Here is a 17,258-nt window from a genome sequence, read left to right as displayed (position 1 = left end):
GAGTTCCATGAAGAATACAGTGATATTCACTAGCGCTTCCCTTGTGACTTGGTGATAAAGAATCTGCCCACCGATACAAGAGACATGGATTTGATTGGTTGGGAAGATCCCCTGAAGAAGGAAATTGCAACCCACCAGTACTCTTGCCTGGGGAATTCCATGGACAGAGAAGCCTGGTGAGCTCTACAGTCCGTGGGATGGCAAAAGAGTTGGAGGTGCCTTAGCGACTAAACAACACCAACATTAATTTCATAGATCCTTCTGTAACCCCATTTCCTACTTTTCCAATTTTAAGATTTTGAGGAATGAATTCATCCCTATTTCATTCAAGGCCTACATGTTTGCTCTTTAGCCATGGGCCAATTTGGCACTTTTTAACTTTCATACTTTATATTATTTTGTTAGTATCTAACGGATACTAACGGAAGAAGCATACAAAAAGCCATAATTATAAATGTTATTTTACTTTGCGAGGAAAACAAAGCAAATCAACAAATTATATAAACAAAAATATTCAGCGAAGAAGTACCATTAGATATGACACCAATGGTGGGATAAAAACAAACCATGAATATGTGTGTGATTCTGCCCTCATTCCAATTTGTAATTTTTCTTTTTTGAAATTCAATGATGTTAACCTTGCTTTATGCTTCTTTTATTATTGCGTTATAAAGTGACCCCTGAAGAATTTTGTTTCTTGAGACCGCATTTGATCATAACCAGAATTTGGCCCTAATTAAAATAGGATTATCATGGGATACTATATCAAAGAAATGTGCTTCTGAGGTGGGTATTCTTTTACCTATTTTCCTTTAATGGATATAATGAAGGCCAGAACATATTACCCTTTTCAAATAACAACTCTTTGGAAAATATGTCTGGCCTTGGTAAACAGATTTTTATGTTCGAATGGAAGATTAAATGAGCCTTACTCTTTGGAAAATATGTCTGGCTTTGGCAAACAGATTTTTATGTTGAATGGAAGATTAAATTAACCTTATCCATTTCTTAATGTATAGAGAAAACTCCTAAGAGAAACAAAGACAAATGTCTATAGAGTTTTGTTTTCTGAGGAAAATGACTCTGTGTTTATACAGTTTGATTATTCAGTATACTGAGGTTAAATACTTTACAATAGGACATATTGTAAAATAATTTTTGTAGTAATTTTATGGAGTAGACTAAACTGCTATTAAGAAAAGAGCCCCAAAGTACAGCGACTCCAAGAACAATGAAGTTTATTTGTCTCCCAGTTAACAGGGCAAGATACGTGCCCCAGCTTGGTGGCAGCTCTGCGCCAGTCACTGGAGCCCCAGGCTGGCAACAGCTCTGCCCTCCACAGCTGGTGTGCAGGGCTGTTCAGGTCTAGCTGGTCAAGTAGGGGAAAGAGAGAGAGTCTCCGGCCAGGGAGATCCACTGAAGCAGATAAGGCAAAAGTTCTTCAAACTGCTTGTACTCACATTCCATCGGCAAGCATCCAGTCCCATGGCCACAGCTGGCTCCATGGCAGACTGGAAAATCATGGCAGACTGGAAAATCATGGCAGTCTCTCTATGAAGCCCGGAAGGAAGAGGGGAAAAACAGAAATAGTGGACAACTGCAGTCTCCACATACTCTAATTATGAAAAATTCACAAGTCACCAACCACATGCACTGCAAAGGTTTCTAGAGTGCTACCTAAAACAATAAAATGTAAGAAATCAACAGGTTCCGTTTTTCCTACTATGAAAATATTCAACAAAGTAAAAACTAAGACAGGTCTCTTTGATTTTATGTCACCACATCAAAAATCTTTTTTTTTTTTTTGGTACCAAACACATAAAGGAAATACCCCCACTTAAAATAAATCATGTTCTAAAAGCTGGGAATTTGTTTTCCCATAGAAACAATGTTCTAGAAATGGCCAGGTTCCAAAATTATTTCAAAAGGGCTCATTTACCTCCTGTGGTACATCTGCAATGAAAAGTACTGGAACACAATACTGTACTGCAGCATTCAAGATGTGAGCCAGAAATAATTTTTAAAAATATTTTCAGTAAGGAAATTAAGTTTAATTAGAGAAGGATGTGGTGGGGGGAGTGGGAAATGAATATTAATACTTTTAATATAAAGTCAAAGTGAACTCTCGGAAGTATTCTGGTGGTGGTTCTTTAATTTAAAAACACACCAAAATGTGCAGTCCTCTTTTGAGATTAATCATAAGCAAAACAAATATGCTCACCAGCCATGCATTATAGGTAGATTTTTAGAACATGGGAGGGAGAATATAATGAACAGGGGTATACGAGGAGAGGAGTCAATAAGGTAACCAGGAAAGAGAACGGAAGGGAGGGAAAATCTCCTGTGCTCAAGCCTCTAGTGTACAAGGCGTGAATAAAGAGATGAGCAGAAGGAAAGACACAGCTGAGTGTGGAGGAAAGGAACCAAGACCGACACAGGCATCCATCTAGGGGGAAGGATGGGAACAATGAGGATTGAGTTTTCCTTGATCCCATCTCCAAGACATTGATTACTGCCTACCATGAGGGTCTCAGACTGGTAGAGGCAGCATGCACGTGACCACAGGGAGAGAAAGAATGTTCACAATCTAAGAGGAATTTAGGCAGTGACTGACTTCTATTCCATTTCACTCTAACTGGTACAAGGAAAATTTGTGGTTTAAAATTAAGAAAAGGAAAACATATCAAAATGCAAATTAGAAGACTCCCCTGGTGGTTCAGTGGTTGAGAATCTGCCTTCCAGTGCAGGGGATGTGGGTTCGATTCCTGGTCGGGGAACTAAAATTCCACATGCTACAACAAAGAGTTTGCATGTCGCAACTAAGCCTCTGTGCCAGATGGACAAGGTCCTTGAGACCCAACAAAAACCCAGCACAGCCAAAAAAAGTCAACCAGAAGAATCTTGATGGCAGAAAAGATACACCTGAACGGGGCCCCTATGAAGGTAATTCTTTGCATCTTTCAAGTACACATGTTTTTTTTCTTTCTAGCTGTTTTATTTCAGTACAACTTAATAGTTCCTTAATACAACAGGACTTCTGAAGATGCTTGATTTTGAGTAAAAAAGCAATTTTGAGCAGCCTGATCCAGAGTTAAGTCTTGTGTCTTAAACACAGTGGAAAGCTGTTCCCCACGAGTGTGGCTGACTGCTCACAGCCCATAGATTGCAGAACTCACCAAGGGATGTGGTTTCTCTCGCTTGACAACCGCACGTACTATAATGAGAAAGACATGACATTGGGCTCCTCCAAAATTGCCTCGAATTGCTTTCTGAGCAGTACTTGGTCTAACAGTGGCAATGGCCACAAAGAACCATCACCACGGGTATCACCAGCCCACCCAGCCTTTTTGAATACTGAACATGAAACAGAGATTTCTTTAACTTCTGAAAATGAAAGCATCTTTTGAAAATAAATATAAATTCTCAAATTGGCTGCAAACTATTGAATCAAAAGCTCTTTGTGGTTTCAGAGACTATTAAGACAACCCCAAACCTGTCAGCACAATTTCACTCACAAATTTCTCTTATCCTGGTTTATTGCTGCATTGACTATTTTGCAGAGAGATACAAGTTTATGATACAAGGAATAGAAATGGTGTGTAGCTTAATAAATACAAATGTTTGTCTGCATCCCATCTTGAGTCTTAACTCTGAGTCTAATTTGCTGCATTATTTTGAGCAGTCCCCAGACATCTCTGGCCCTGACTCCTCAACCAGCAATCGAAGATTCTGGATGAGATGAGCCTAAGACCCCATCCAGCTCAACTGACAGGCAGTAATTCAAGTTCTCTCAGCTTCAGTTTGGCCATGACAGGGGACTTGACTGGTTTACAGACAGATTCAGCAACCAGTTCAGCCAAATCACCTGGCTTACCAGTATTTTTTATTTGAAGTAATAATTTCTGAGTGAGGATGTTTATCAGCAGAATGGACCCAAAAAAACAAACAACTGTGTAAAGTAACTGTTCTGTCTCATATTTGCCCACCTGATATTGGTGCTCGTTTCTGAATCATCACCAGGGATTTCCTCTCCCCATTCCTAACTAAGAGGCTGGGTTTCTTGTCTTACACTTGACTCAGTGTACCACCATGAGATAGAAGGGAAAGCATCTCACTAGAACATCAGGCCTTTGACCTGAAACTTCTGTTGTCTATAGTAAGAGTAAGGATAAAGGCGACCTTGAACTGGGGCCCACTCTGGGTCAGATCACATTATTTGGTAAATATTCATTATCATCATCTCTTTTTACACATGCAGATATGGAGACCCAGACAGATAAACAGCCTGAAGTCAGCCCTATCAGCCCTATTCTAGGTGCTAATCCATTCACTTCAGGGTTGCCTGGAGGCATCTACAGGGCTCTGTTCTCAAGAGTGGGGCAAGAATGGCCAGGAGGGTGAAGAAAGGTTAAAAACTGACAACCAGCATTAGAAGACTTCAATATACTTCATTCTCAAATAGTCTATGGCTTTTGCTAATTATCCCTGCTCAGGCTCAGGACTCTGAAGGGAGTTCTAAAAAATGCATTAATCTGCTTTTCATTTATCTAACAAAAAGACTCACGCAAGCACCTCTTCTGTGCATAGTAACTACTGAACTGGCTGCTGGAGAGCAGGTCTGAAAGAAGAGAAAACTCCAAGATGCTGTCCACACCCTGGGAGGATTATATGCCAGTCCTAGACACCTTTCAAACCTCCTTTAAACCTATGTTACTTCCCAATGCATCTTCTCTTCTGCCCATGTGACTTTCTGCCCATACTAAGAAGTTACGGTATCACCACAGTGTATTTTCTCTCAGTTTTAGAATCTTGAATTTTATTTATTTATGTGAATTCTTCACTATCTCTAAAATATATCCTAAGGATGTCCTTTGAGCGCTCACAGTAAACTATTCGTTACATGTAAAGCAGTTCCTACCCCAGATCACTACCTCCCTTTTCTAACTCCAGACTACTGGAAAGGCAGAAGTTAAAATGACCTGCCATGGGGTCTCTATCAGTTTCCTGTTTCTGCAGAGCACCCAGGTCTAGGGATTGATTGCCAAGGCCTGGAATTTTAGCTCCCATGTTTCATTCTGTCTTGCTTGTCTTGCTTTTTTAAAGTTAACTTGTTCCTCATAATTCCTTTATATCCCTTTATTTGAGGCTACATAAAATGACCAGAGAGGACTAGACTCCTTACCTACACAAGACCCCTAGAGTTACAGTCATGATTATTCTTTTATTATATTACAGGAGAAGGGAAATTGACATGCTATTCATCTCTGATTAATTCCTGACACTTGGTTCTAATAAACAGAGTTTCTGTTTTAACCAACACTTCCCTAGGAAATAGCATGCGCTAAAATTAAAACACAGAACCAAAAAATATCTCTGCCCTGAGGGAAATAAAAAGATCTCTTTTTGACTTACTCTCTGAAGCTGTCCAGGGCTGAATTGATTATCTACTTCCATCTAGAATCACTAGAGTATTATGCAGTTTTTCCTGCAGCTTGACATGCTGTCACGACCCCTATTAGTACATGGATGTCCCAGTTTTGAGGGCAGCAAGAAACACGAGGCTATTTCTTCATAAGGTATCCAGTCTTTGTACACTTATTCGTTATAAAGCTCTGGTGGCCCATATACCTTAGAGGATGATGACTGTTTTGGAAACCAATGCTCAGAAATCAATATACAAATTGAATGCTAGGAGTGAAGTCACAGAATAAGGTAAATAAATAAATAAATAAATAACAGAGTTATTTTCACTGAGTATTATGTTCCTGGTGCAAATGAAGCTTAACTCATTTTTCTTTTTTCTGGATTTCTTTCTTTTTTTTTTTTTTTATTGTAGTGGTTTTTGCCATACATTGACATGAATCAGCCTTTTTTCTGGATTTATTAGTCTGATTTCTGAGCTGCTCTTTGGGTCATTATTAGAAGCTGAAGCAAGCCTTCTATGTCTCTTCTCTTTCAGTAGCACTAATTATTTTAATTTCTGATTCATAAGCTCAAAATGTTAGAGCTAGATATGACATTTAAGGTAATTCTATAAGCCCTTGCTGTGAAAAGAAAGCAGACCCACCTGTATATCTGGTCCACTTGGAATAAACACAGGTGGAGGGTATTCAGGGAACAGTGGAAGAGGAAAGGGGATTCCCATCAGGCAGCCAGCTCTATCAGTCAATGCTGAGGTCAAAGAACCCCTGTCAGGCCACGCTGCCACCACACAGAGGTGCAGTGAGGCAAATGGGCATGCCCAGGGTCACGAAGCTAATTAAGCAGAAGAACTAGCACTCACTGGGTTATTTACCAGGATGGTCTCTTATCTGGTAAAACACATGTAAGACCAGGAATGACCTTGAAAATGCACATCATTGTCTTAGCCATAGTTCACTTGTGGGTTATATGCCTGATTTGCTTGTAAATTGACTTGGAAACTTATCAATCACTCTAAAACAGTAGGTTAATGTATTTTGCTGGGTGAGCAGTCCATGGTGAGAAAGCTTTGATGCTGCTGGGACTGCCCAATCCTCATTCTCTACCCCTCAGCCTCAGCACACTTGGGGGACCAGGTGAAAGGGATCTGCCTAACCCAGACCTCAATTTACAATTCCAGTCTAATCTCTGCACCCTGAACCCATGCCAACTGTATGCTTCATTCTCTCAGCACTTTTTAAGTCTTGCCTCACTCATTAACCACATATCATACTGGGGAAAAGTGTAGATTTTGAAACCAGACTTCCTGGAGCTGAATCTCAGCTGTGCCACATCTAATGATGGACTATGATTTGGCTTCCTAATCTATAAAATGGGTATGATAATATGACATGGGTTGTTATATTTTAAAATGTATTATGTTGGAGGTATTTAGAAGAGTATTAAAAAGTCAAGACATCACTTTGTTGACAAAGTTCCATCTAGTCAAAGCAATGGCTTTTCCAGCACTCATGTATGAATGTGAAAGCTGGACCATAAAGAAGGCTGAGTGCCGAAGAACTGATGCTTTTGAACTGTGCTGTTGGAGAAGACTCTTGAGAGTCCCTTGGACTGCAAGGAGATCAAACCAGTCAATCCTAAAGGAGATCAACCCTGAATATTCATTGGAAGGATTGATGCTGAAGCTGACTGGAGGACTGGAGCTGAAACCAATACTTTGGCCACCTGATGCAAAGAGCTGACTCATTTGAAAAGACCCTGATGCTGGGAAAGATGGAGAGCAGGAGAAGGGGACAACAGAGGATGAGATGCCTGGATGGCACACCCACTCAATGGACATGAGTCTGAGCAAACTCCAGGAGTTGGCAATGGACAGAGAGGCCTGGCGTGCTGCAGTCCACAGGGTCGCAAAGAGTCGAACATGACTGAGTGGCTGAACTGAACTGAAAGTATATTCTCACCTATAAGCCTGCAGATGATAATCATAATAGCAACAACAACACTTACTTATCAAGCAGTGTACTAAATGCTTTACACACATTATTCCAGTTAATCACAGTAACTCTTTACATGCTACCAATACTATCTTCTTCTCCCCTACCCCTTATTTTTTTGCAGATAAGAAACCTAAGGTCTCAAGTAGTAAGAAGCAGAGTCAGGAGCTGAACCAAGATCTGTCTCGACATCCTCCCAATCTTACTGAGAAAAGAGCTTTAGAGTTCTCTTAAAGTTCTTTTATTTCAACAGACTGCCTTACCTCCCGTGCAGGTCAGAAAGACTGGGATCCCCACCCAGGGTGATGAGCAGCAGCAGGAAACGAAGGGTCTCTCCTGGAAAGTATGAGGAATAAGACGATGACACCACGACTGTCTTAACCAGCCACCCCGTTGTGTCACATGGCACCTACATGGGCTGTTCTGCTAAGGGCACCCCAACTCCTTACTCATTTGAGAACCATATCTGGAAATATTCTGGTTCCAGCCAGGGAGGTACTATTTGTAATCTCAACGTCAGTAGTTCTTGGAGTCATTTATTTCTATCCCAGCCTGTAGGGTAAAGGGAACATCTCTTTCATTCCCTGATTAGGGAAAAAATCATGGTTTTCCTCCCTTCCTTCTTAGCCTATAATAGCCTGTATCTTACACTCTTGTCCCATACTCATCTATTCATCTGTGTCAAAAATGTACCTTCCTTTAGCCTAAAATGATGCCTTCAGTGGAAGGCTTGGGGCTGAAGGGCCAGGGGAGGAAGAGAAGGGAAGTCTCTGGTTTGCTAGAGGAGCCCGTGAACTGCCTTGTAGCTGCTCCTGTACACCCACCCACACCTGTATCTCCTGGGGAGGACTCTCCATCTGCCTCCCTCACTCCCCCCCAGGACCACAGAGCCTTTCCTCAGCGCCCCCCAGGATAGCCTTGGGGCTAAGGCTCCTGAAATGCATCCTTACAGCACAGCCTCTGCTTTTCTCAAAGACCAACCCTAGTACCCACACTGGGCGTGGCTCGTGGAGCGAAACTGAGAAAGGGGAACAGCCTGGGATGGATAAATAGTCAAACTATTGTACAACTGTGCTCATTTCACATGCTAGCGAGGTAATGCTCAAAATCTCTCAAGTTGGGCTTCAATAGTATGTGAACTGTGAACTTCCAGATGTACAAGCTGGATTTAGAAAAGGCAGAGGAACCAAAAGGCAGAGATCAAATTGGCAACATCCGTTGAATCATAGAAAAAGCAAGAGAATTTCATAAAAATATATACTTCTGCTTCACTGACTATGCTAAAGCCTTTGACTGTGTGGATCATAACAGACTATGGAAGATTCTTCAAGAGATGGAAATACCAGACCACCTTACCTGCCTCCTGAGAAATCTGTATGCAGGTCAAGAAGCAACAGTTAGAAATGGACATGGAACAACAGACTGGTTCCAAATTGGGAAAGGAGTATGTCAAGGCTGTATATTGTCACCCTGCTTATTTAACTTACATGCAGAGTTCATCATAAGAAATGCTGGACTGGATGAAGCACAAGCTGAATCAAGAGCGCAAGAAGAAATATCAACAACCTCAGATATGCAGATAACACCACCCTAATGGCAGAAAGTGAAGAGGAACTAAAGAGTTTTTTTTATAAAAGTGAAAGAGGAGAGTGAAAAAGCTGGCTTCAAACTCAACATTCAAAAAACGAAGATCATGGCATCTGGTCCCATCACTTCATGGCAAATAGATGGGGATAATATGGAAACAGTGAGAGATTATTTTCTTGGGCTCCAAAATCACTGTTGACAGTGACTGCAGCCCTGAAATTAAAACACTTCCTCCTTGGAAGAAAAGTTCTGACAAATCTAGACAGTGTATTAAAAAGTAGAGACATCTCTTTGCCGATGAAAGTCCATCTAGTCAAAGCTATAGTTTTTTCCAGTAGTGAGAGTTGGACCACAAAGAAGGCTTAATGCTGAAGAACGGATGCTTTAAACTGTGGCGCTGAGAAGACTCTGGAGAGTTCCTTGGACTGCATGGAGATCAAACCAGTCAGTCCTAAAGGAAATCAATCCTGAATATTCACTGGAAGGACTGATGCTGAAGCTGAAGCTCCAATACTTTGGTCACCTGATGTGAAGAGCTGACTCACTGGAAAAGATCCTGATGCTGGGAAAGACTGAAGACAGGAGGAGAAGGGGATGGCAGAGGATGAGATGGTTGGACATGAGTTTCAGCAAACTCTGGGAGACAGGGAAGGACAGAGGAGCCTGGCGTGTTGCGGTCCCTGGGGTCACAAAGAGTGGGACACGACTTAGTGACTGAGAAATAAAAAATCTCCCCATGTCCACCACCACATTTAGCTGACAAAGTATTACAGGATGTCAGAGAAGCTGAAGTTGAATGTTTATTATATCAAGAGTGGTGGGGGAAAAGGGATAAGAATCTGAAAAGGAACACAGAACTGAATCACTTGGCGGTAAACCCAACACTAACACAACACTGCAAATCAACTATAATTTTTTTAAAAAGAGCAGTGGAAAAGCCATTTGAAGAAAGGCAAGTACAGCTCCAGTGGCCAGGGAAGACAGAAACCCTGGTGTGCAGCTCAGGGATTGATGGAAGAAAGATAAATAGGCAAGTACCGTTTCTAGGGGCAGTGGGAAAAAGGGGGAGCTTGGCAAGTGGGCCTCAGACATAAGCCTTAACCCAAGGTGCCCTGTCCCATCCCAGCCTGTCTGGAGCTATCCTACATTTTCCTAACATCCTTTGCTCCTTTCCTTGCTGGGCACTTCACCTCAGTCCCTGCAGCTTCCACCACCCACCCCTGCTTAGCATGACATGGAGGTGAGGAGGGAGGGAGTTTCCAAGCCTGTGCTGGAAGAGGGGATGGCTCCTCACAACTCCAAGCTGTGCTCTGAATATACCTTCCTTTAGAAATATGGTCACACGTGGGACTTGGCCTCTGAGGAACTTTTTAGTAGCATGCTTCAGTTGTTACACAATCAGTAAGGGTTGGTGTAGGGCTCTGATTTCTTAATGGGTACTGCTGGTACCGTTCTCAGATCCCTTTCTCGGGCTGTGAGTCGGTTACTAAAAGCGGGTGCCTCCCTCTCAGAGAATCCTCTTTGCCCTTGGGGACTAGGAGGTGCCATCCCTTAGGTGTTACCACCAACCCACAGCCAATGAGTGACTGATAATAGGGGCGTAAAAGGCCAGTCTCCTTGCCCCAAGGGAGCAACTCTGCAACCGAGTTCCTGCTCTAGACTTCCCCATAGGATCTTTATCCCCCTTGGCCCTATGTTACATCCCTCCGTCCCCTTCTGAAGCACAGAATCCCTGCTTCAGGCTCCACTTCCAGAGAACCTGACCTAAGATACATGCTCATCACGTATTTACTAGAGGTCCTTTATTGTCACCATAGCAATACATCTCTGGGGAGACCAAGGGTGAGAAAAGGAACAGTTTGATAGGACCCTAACCAAACTGGGACATATAATCCAACTCAGTGTATAATATTCCAGTTGTCGTTGGTCAGTTACTAAGTCCTGTCTGACTCTTTGCCACCCCATGGACTGCAGCACGCCAGCCTCCCCTGTCTTCCATTATCTCCCAGAGTTTGCTCAAATTCATGGCCATTGAGTTGGTGATGCCATCCAACTATCTCATCCTCTCTCTGCTGTTCCCTATTCCTGGGCCTACACCTAATATCTGCTAACATTAACAGTCCACTTTCTACCAAATTTGAAATGAAGATTTATTTTGTTCATATTCTAATTTTTCTCTTCTTACAGAAGATGGATTATTATACTTGTTAAAAGAATTGGATGTGCAGCATTTATTATTAATCAATACATGTTACAGTTCTTTCAGATGTTGCTAAATGATTCTAAATTATTTTAAAATAATTATTATTACTATGATCATATAAATCTCACATTTTAAATTCGTTGTTGGGTTGTTTCCTTTCCAGGAACCATAAACTCTATTACTGTCCAAGACCGGGTCCTTGATAAGGAGGCTCTGGTTAAACCAGTAGTGTTATAAACAGATCAGATTTCCAGTTTGCAATTAATAAAAATATATAATTGAATACATGAAGGCAAAGCAGAAGATAATTTAATCTTTCTGCTATAGTTCAGAGTCATATGGGATCATCATTATAAACCCCAATTATAGCACTGGAGACATGGAGGGAGTTGGTGAGTGGCATTCAGGCTGAAAGAATGCTAGACAGTTCAGATTTTACTGCACATATTTACAAAGGTACAACTTCATAACATCAGGCACCGCATTCACTGTTTTTCCCCAATATTCTAATCCCAGTATAGGCTCTTGTTGAGCTATTCTTAGCTGACTAAATCCACTCTTCTAGCCTATAATTAAAAAAAACAAGAAAACTTTCATGGGATTATCCTCTTAAAAACTTCTACCTAAATGAGAAACCAATCAAATTTAAAATCCTATTTCTTTTTTTTTTTTTTTTTCAATTAGCAATAATCGCGCCTCGGATAAACCTCATTGGCTACGATACTGCCACTGCGCAAAGCTTAAAATCCTATTTCTAAATATATTTGTATTTATTCCTTTTGATATACCCTGTTATAATTTCCTTTTATAGTTTATGCTTTTTCTTTTCATACTGCTTTTCACTGTCTAATAAAACATATTGATCGTCATCCTTCTGCCCCATCACATTATTAGAGGGTCTTTTAAGGAGTTGTTTATGATTTGGTATCTAAATGTTTTATTTTTTTTTTTTAAACAAGAAACTATCATTAAATTCAAAATTCTTATAGATATGAGAATTGTTGGTTGTTTCTAAAAAGGCCCTTTATGTTGATCAAATAAATCACAATAATTATAGACCTTTGCTGTGTTTCAGTATGTGTACAAGATTTTCATTAGGAATGGTAAAGAAAAGCACATTTAATTGCTTTCGAGACACATACTGAAGAGGAGAGATTTTTTTTTTTTTTCCTTCTAAACTTGTCAGTAACAGTGACTAAATGCAGGCTTGGTAAGTGTCTGAAAAACTCTAAATGATCCCATTTGTATAAATTTTAGTAGATGACCTCAGGCTTCTAGGTAGCCTTGATGTCACAAGACTGGAGTTGTAACTCCAGCTATTACATCTGTGTTTCAGGCAAGAATAGTCCTTGAGTCAGCCCTGCTCATAAATGAGGACACACAAATGAGTTTTCCTGGAAGGCCCATACAACACCTTCTGTCCACAGGGCCAAAACTTAGTAACCTCTATCTGCAAGGAAGGCTGTGAGAGAGAACTTCTCACTGAACACAAAATCAGGTTTCTATTTCTAAGAAAAAAGTGGAGAAAGAGAACAGGATAGTCAACAAGCATTATTTGCCTCTTTTCCTCTTTTAGCACCGCTTTTCTCAGAAGGACTGTGAGCTCACAGAATGCTGAGATTATGTCATGCCAATTTGTATAAGCTCAGAACCTAGCACAATACCATATTTATTATGTTTTTGTTATGTTTATTAATTAAGGAAATGGAACTCTCTGCTCGTTATGCATTAGAAAGATGATCCAAGGCAAATATAACATGAGCAGGTGACATGAGTTTACTGCATTGATACTGTCATTCATTCATTTCACTGTTATTTCAACTCATATTAATTGAGCTCCCAGTCTGAGCCAGGCCTGTGTGTCATGCACGGAGGATACATGGACAAATACAAGACAGCCCCTGGCTTTAAGAAGGGGGTGGGGGAGCAAGGTTGGGGAGTAGAGGGAATCTCCACTGGTAAACAAGCAACTTCAGGGTCACATGGTAAGAGAACCTAGTGGTCCTGAGCCACTGGTTGAGATTCAGTTCAGTTCAGTTCAGTCGCTCAGTCGTGTCCGACTCTTTGCGACCCCATGAATTGCAACACGCCAGGCCTCCCTGTCCATCACCAACTCCTGGAGTTAACTCAAACTCATCCTCATCGAGTTGGCGATGCCATCCAGCCATCTCATCCTCTGTCATCCCCTTCTCCTCCTGCCCCCAATCCCTCCCAGCATCAGGGTCTTTTCCAATGAGTCAACTCTTCGAATGAGGTGGCCAAAGTACTGGAGTTTCAGCTTCAGCATCAGTCCTTCCAATGATTAGGCAGCTGTAAAGTACTCTGGGTAAAACACAGAGAGTGGAATGAAGGAGGGGAAAAGAAGGAAAAACAGTGGAGTTTGATAATAATGGAATGTCTAAGTTATATTCATAAGTCCACAATTTACTCCCTCCAGCACACTATACCTTCTTCTCGACAAAAATGTTTGTTTCTCCCTTGGGACTTCCTCCCGACACATGGTTTTTAATGGATCTGACCCACTGACACGCTTCTTCTGGCCTAAGCCATAGACACGACTGTTTCATGGGCCTTATCTGAGCACAGTACAACTGTCTTCCCAGCATCCCATCAAACAAGGTGGTGTTCCCTGGTGGGCCAGTTTGGGAAATGCTGGCCTAGATACATATTTCTCTAGCTTAGCCATAGGATTCCATAGACACAATAAAAAGAGTTGCCAGGGATTTCCAGAGAAAGGAATTTATTTCCCTGAACTGCACATGTGAACTTAGGGTGTTAACACCTTGGGTTTCAGTCACATGGGTCACCAGAAGCAAAGGGGTTTCACTGGACTAATGAGGCACCATTTTAGCAATCACACAGTCAAAAAAGTTATTCAGATGATAGCTTCACTAGTAATGAAGACAGTTATCTTTTTTTTCTGCAAATAACTCAATTCAGTTCATGACATATATGGCTAGAAATGTACCTACATCAATTCCTACTTTCTTTGCCTAGCCCAGAGAAAGAGATGTCTTCCTAACCGTGAAGCAGAAGTCACAAAAGAGAGATTTGAAGATTCTATTCTGTGGCCTTGAAGATGGGGAAAGAGACCATAAGCCAAGAGATGGAGAAACTACAAGAGGCAAGTAAGTGGATTCTCCCCTAGAACCTCCATGACAAACAGCAGCCCACATTTTGATTTTTGGATTTCAGGCCTCTGGAGCTGTAATAACACATTCTTATAGCCTCTAAGTTTGCAGTAACTTGTTTACAATTAGCAGCAGGAAACTAATAATACATACAACATATCTCTAGGTGCCGTCGACTAGTTCATTCTCACTGATTCAGGAAAGAGAAGACATATGTCTCCCTCCCTTGGGACTCTCCTCTTTTCTGAATCCACCCTCTCAGATTCTTCTCTTGAAAATAAAATCTGACTGTGTCACGGGGCTTTAAGTGCATGAACACTCACTTATTCCAGTTAGGTTACTTTCAGGGAATATAATTAGAGAGCAGAAATAAGGGTTGTTTACAAATCCTGCCAAGGACATTTGGTGTGATCTCAGGAAGGCTTAAGAGGGATGTGATTTACAGCTAAGAAAGCTCAAAACAAATTATACTATAGGCTGAACAAAGAATGAATTAACCACATGGGGCTAAGGTAGGGAAGAGACGTCTGGGTTTATCCAGGCTGGACAGCGGTAAGTTCACTGGCATCTGTAGCCACCAAGAGGAAACATATGCGCCTGAGGACACCTCACCAGGTTCCTGGATCCTAGTAAGTGCTTCTCTTAAGTGGTGGACACAGTTACTCCATCGTAATAAATTTCATCTTGATTTACATGCTGGTCATATGAAAGGTGGTTGTCATGAGTCAGTCAACTTGTTCACCGCTGAACGAATGATAAAATCGAGGTCAGCACCCTCCTGGTGACCAACAGAAACAAGACTAAGGTTCTTCTACTTGGAAAGATCTGGAGCCCAGGTTCAACAATAACCACACCCCATACTGTTATCACTCATCCCCGTTTCAGGACCTCCATAAAAGAAGGATGACTATTCCAGCAAAACAAGGGAGTCAGGTTTTACAAAAGGAGGGGGTCAACACTGGCAAATGCCACATGGGGGCTGAATTTTTCCATCACATTTGGCAACCAGGCGGTGACTGATGTCATTCAGTGGAGTGAAAGGTTGACAAGGGAATGAAAGCTTAAGAAATGTTAACATTAAGGCTGGAAAACTCCTCTGAGAAGAGGATCCAATGCCCTCCATACTTTAAAAAGTTCCCCTGGGTTTTACACTTGAATCATAGAGAACTCTTCTTGTCCCCACTCCTCCAACTGTTGACTAGCCAAATTTGAGTCTTACCATCTCTCTCCTTAGTTCACCTCCGAGGCAGAGGAACTAATGAGCTGTGCAAGAGCTAAAGGTCAAAAAAACAAGAGGAAGAAACAAAAAGTCTACCAACCCAAACTCCAAACACGTCAAGCTCTGAGTAAGGTGAGAGGTCACAAGCTGTGCTTCAAATGTAATTATCCCGGTTTCGATGATTAAAAAACCAACCAAAAAAAACCTAGTGTCTGGACAATCAAAAGGGACACTTTATCTTCGGAATGCTTCCTTGCTCTCATTCACCTATCCCCATACCATCTCCCTCCAAACTGAAAGCCCTTCCTGAGTTGTGGGCTTGTGTGAGTACAAGTCTAAACCAAAGACCGAATTTTGTCCGGTGAGTAGAGTAACCGCATGCCAAAGGTGGAACAGTGGAAAAGAGGTGGAACAGTGAAAACGATACACACATGTGCGTTTCCAAATAAAAGCACCGCTCTCCTTCCTCGAGGATGTGCTCTATTCAAAGGTAGATGTGTGCAGGGGCTGGGGTGGGGGAGCGGTTTTCTGAATCTGAGCCCAGCTCTTTCTAAACTTGGTTACTCACGTCTGATTCATTCGCTGTGTTTTTCGTCTCCTGTCTCTGTCATTGCCTGCTGCTGAGAAGGGGGTCGCTGAATCACTGCCACTCCAGATGAAAAGCAATTCAGACCATCAGTCCTGGGGGAATGGAAGGGCCCTTTTTTTTTTTTTTTTTTTTTTTAACAGAGTCTGCAGAAAAAGCCTCCTACTTTCCGGGGTGACCGAAGAGGGCAGTTTTACAAGTCTCAGCCCCGGGCGATGGAATATTTTGCTCGGTGAGAGTCAGCGAGGCACCGTGCCTGGCTCTCGGGTCCACCGGGCCTCGGTGGGCGGGGGTGCGTGGCGGGCCGGGTGGCGCGGGGGCCGAGCCGGCGGAGGGGGCGGGGGCCCGAGCGGCCGGGCCGCGCTCCCCGCCGCTTTAAAAGATCCCACAATGCAGCGCTGGCGTCCCAGTTCCGTTACAATGTCTCTCCCGGCGCCGGCGCACCGGCGAGGCGCGGGCGGGGGGGCCGGGGAGCGGCGGCTGTAACCCGAGCGCCCGGCCGAGGGGGGCGCCCCCGCGCCGCCGCTCTCGCGCGCTCAGCCCGCGGCCCGGCGAAGGGGCGGAGCCGCCGGCCGCCCGGCCCGGCCCGGCCCCCAGCCCGGCCCCCAGCCCAGAGGCACCGGCCGCGGGAGCGAGCCGGCCGCCGAGTCCGCCGCCCGCGCTCGTCCGGCGCCCAGCAGCTCGCCGATCCTCACCGGCCCGCCCGCTCGCGGCCATCTGCGCGGCGCTGGGAGCAGCTCCCGCCGGCGGCGCCGCGGCTGCCCGAGCGCTCGCACACCCCGGCACTCCCGCCCGGGGCGTCCGCGCTCACCTAGCGCCGGCCGGGAGGTGCGTGGAGAGGGAGCGCCGCGGAGCCGGGGCCTCCCACCGGTGCGGGGCGCGCGGCCGGCGGAGCGCCGGGGAGCGAGGCGCGCGGGGCTGCGCGGCCGGGGACTGGCGCTGGGCGGCCGCTGGGCTCCGGCCGCCGCCGCGTCCCCAGCGCCCCAGCCGGCCCCGCGGGGCGGCCTGCGGGGGCGGCGCAGTTGCGAAACTGAGTAAGTATTAACTTTACTGGGCGGCCGCGATCTCTGGGCAGCGTCCGGGGACCCCTCCCTCCTCCTCCCGGAGCCTCTGGGCT

General features: G+C 43.7%; 2 protein-coding genes and 2 pseudogenes across 9 annotated transcripts in view; 1 reads left to right on the top strand and 3 right to left on the bottom strand.

Moving 5' to 3' along the window:
• LMNTD1 (lamin tail domain containing 1) overlaps positions 1-16,647 on the bottom strand; it is a 473,637-nt gene extending 456,990 nt beyond the window's left edge. For 2 of the 8 annotated variants that reach the window (XR_010663881.1, XR_010663883.1), the window contains exons 1-2: positions 16,124-16,647; positions 7,679-7,751 (exon numbers count right to left, since the gene is read on the bottom strand). The gene's annotated coding sequence lies outside the window, so the exon portion shown is untranslated. The remainder of the gene's footprint in view (positions 1-7,678; positions 7,752-16,123) is intronic. The other 6 variants (XR_010663873.1, XR_010663874.1, XR_010663879.1 and 3 more) reach the window with 4 other exon arrangements.
• On the bottom strand, positions 11,816-11,946 carry LOC136156568 (U4 spliceosomal RNA; annotated as a pseudogene).
• Positions 16,648-16,677: 30 nt separating the features above from the next.
• The window catches only part of LOC136165345 (tigger transposable element-derived protein 1-like), a 32,584-nt pseudogene continuing 32,003 nt past the window's right edge, over positions 16,678-17,258 (bottom strand).
• Positions 17,080-17,258, top strand: part of RASSF8 (Ras association domain family member 8) — a 130,030-nt gene continuing 129,851 nt past the window's right edge. The window contains exon 1 of the mRNA XM_065940144.1: positions 17,080-17,175. The gene's annotated coding sequence lies outside the window, so the exon portion shown is untranslated. The remainder of the gene's footprint in view (positions 17,176-17,258) is intronic.

This window comes from Muntiacus reevesi, chromosome 1 (assembly GCF_963930625.1).
Source record: "Muntiacus reevesi chromosome 1, mMunRee1.1, whole genome shotgun sequence".
In the NCBI taxonomy this organism is placed as follows: Eukaryota; Metazoa; Chordata; class Mammalia; order Artiodactyla; family Cervidae; genus Muntiacus; species Muntiacus reevesi.
The sequence above is the reverse complement of the archived record's forward strand: the minus strand, read 5'-3'. Positions and strand labels throughout refer to the sequence as shown.